The sequence below is a fragment of the Ambystoma mexicanum genome, chromosome 2q (assembly GCF_040938575.1).
Source record: "Ambystoma mexicanum isolate Mex_15411 chromosome 2q, UKY_AmexF1_1, whole genome shotgun sequence".
NCBI lineage: Eukaryota > Metazoa > Chordata > Amphibia > Caudata > Ambystomatidae > Ambystoma > Ambystoma mexicanum.
The window spans coordinates 978311452-978314039 of NC_090924.1; the positions used below are offsets into that span (position 1 = coordinate 978311452).

The 2588-nt window shown below is 54.6% G+C and overlaps 1 pseudogene; it reads left to right on the forward strand.

Moving 5' to 3' along the window:
* Positions 1 to 98, forward strand: part of LOC138570401 (28S ribosomal RNA) — a 3696-nt pseudogene extending 3598 nt beyond the window's left edge.
* Positions 99 to 2588: the final 2490 nt, after the last annotated feature.

Below are 2588 nucleotides of genomic sequence, written 5' to 3' on the forward strand. Positions count from 1 at the left end.
TTCGTAGACGACCTGATTCTGGTTCAGGGTTTCGTAAGTAGCAGAGCAGCTACCTCGCTGCGATCTATTGTTAGTCATCCTCTGAGCCAAGCTTTTGGTGGCACCGCCGCCAAGGTTCTCCATCCTTCTACTGGGGCCGGCGGGTCACACAGGAAAATACCACCTACCCTAGGGGTGCACCCGCAGGGGTATGCGGGTTGGGCGGGGAGCACTCTTCTCACCTTTCCTGGTCAGCCTGGCAGACTTGATGGCCTTGGGCCCGGGCCTTCGAGGTGGTGCCTTAAGCCCCCGGACAGGCCAGGGGAAGAGAGGGTGCAAGCCACCACAGAGCGCGTGGGTGGTACCTAAAAGACTGTGCCCCTGGACAGTGGGGTCGGGGCAGGCCCGGCCGGCCACTGGGCCAACTGGCCTGGTAGTAGGCCCAGATGGCCCAAGTTGTGGCTGGCGGACCAGATGGCCCGAGTTGCAGCTGACTCCTGCATTTGTCTCCGGTCTGGTTCCGTAAGCTTAATAGTCGGCGTGGAAGTGTCTCCCCAGCCCGAGTGCGCGGAGGTGGTGCCTTAAGCCCAGGGCGGGGAAGAGAGGTAGCAGTTTAAGCACCCACCCCAAAGTACGGGGGGTTGTACCTTAAGCCTTTGCCCCGGGACGGTGGGGGCAGGCACGGACGCCGGGCCATGTGGCCCGGGGAGTAGGCCCAGGCGGCCGAGTTGTGGTTGCCGCGGCTGACTCCTGCATTTGTCTACGGTTGGCATGGAAGTGCCACCCTCGGCCTCCGGGGCGGCGTTGGCGCAATTACTGGCTTTAGTTCAATGGCATTCGTGGGTTGCTCCCGGTCCTCGGGCAAGTATCAACCACATGTGGTCAGGCCCAAGATGAGGTGCGTGTGTCAAGGAGTGCCCTGAGCAGGTCCCTTTCCTCTGCGTGGGGGTAAATGCTCTTGCAGTGGCCGGTCCTGAGTTCTACAGTGTTTGTGGGTTAGTCCTGGAGGGAAAGGCTCTAATGTGATCGGAGAAGTTCTGAGGGGGGCCCGGCCAGAGCTCCAGGGCGAAAGCCCCCGAACCCAGTGGTAGTCGCAGGGAGCCCTGGTGGGGTCCCCATTGCTCCCCACAAGGAAAAGCTCTAAAGGGACCCTGCTAAAGCTCCAGGGTGGCTGGTGGGGGGATAGGGGGATCGTGGCTTTGGGTGCCTGTCTCACATCTGGGTTGACTGTCACCAAGCCCGGTGGTGATCGTGGGGAGCCCTGTAGGGAGAAGCTCCAGGATGGCTGGGGGGGTGCTGTCCCCCCCCCCCCCCCAAGCACCCAGCCTTGGGTACCTGTTTCACATGTGGGTCGACTGTCCCTCCCCGGAGGGATAAGCTCCAAGGTGGATCAAAAACCTCTTACGTGGAGAGGGGGAGAAAAACTCTAAGGTGACCTGGCCAGAGCTCGAGGATGTCGATTGGTGCTGGCCCATGCCTTTGGGCACCTGCCGGTCCCCTGTCCTTTGTCAGGTGGGGGGGCCAAAGGCCCTTCCCGTCCAAGCCCATTGGAATGTATTGACCTACCAGATGGCCGCTCTCCGAGCCTGGCCATCTGGTCATTGGCCAGAGGAATGTCTGCAAGGACCAGACGGCTGGGCTGCTCTGGAAGTAGTCCATGCTAAAATTCACCAGGCGGAGGTTTCCATCAATAAACACACTAGTAAGTGAGTTCAACAATCATTTATTGCAATGCAAAACTTACGCGGAAGGGCTGACTGCAAGATACACCATAGGGATGCTATCTAGAGTGAGCTACTAACATTACAGTGAGCAGGCTCTTTATAGGAAAACGTTTACATTGAGTCTTATGACTGGCGCAAAGCCCAGGCACGTCCTGACATACAGTTTCCTGCCAAAACACTTTTAGCTGTTATTCCAGCCCTTTCGGTGACATTTTACAAAGGCCGGACATTGCAAATGGTCATTACTCATATAGCTTATCTAAGCAAGTCCAAATATCCTTCAGGAAGCACGTGTAATCTTTAACATGCGTGGTCGTTAAAACAAGCTAATTCATCACATTTGACACAGTGGGGAATTTGCAAACTACACATATCTTGCCGCGGTAGTGATAATAATATGCATTCATGGGCTGCTGGACAATAGCAGGACATATCTTTTACAGAATGACGCACGAGCTCTAACACAAGTTCCCCTTCCCACATATCCCAGAGAATAACAACCCCGAATATAGATACGCTTTATGCTTATGTTTCGGGAAAGAGTGCGGATGCTAGAGGAGACCCCAGGATCAATGAATGCATGCTGACTCGCACGGCAGCTTTAGACAGGACGTGAAGTGCAAGAGTTTTAACAAACATTATTTATGTAGCCTTTACAGGAAAGGAAAACGGAGGGAAATTCCTAAGCCTTTGAGTAATATCTGTTCCAGGCGAAAACCCTGGGCCTCGTGTGCGGACACAAAAGCAGTTGGTTTAACATGGACATAATGCTATAACATGGGCAATGGGTTTAAGTCTTGCTGAGGCAAAGAGACATGACAATTACATGAATTTGGTATTTACAAAGTCCCGATGGGCGTCAGTTTGAAATTCTTCTCCAGTTGG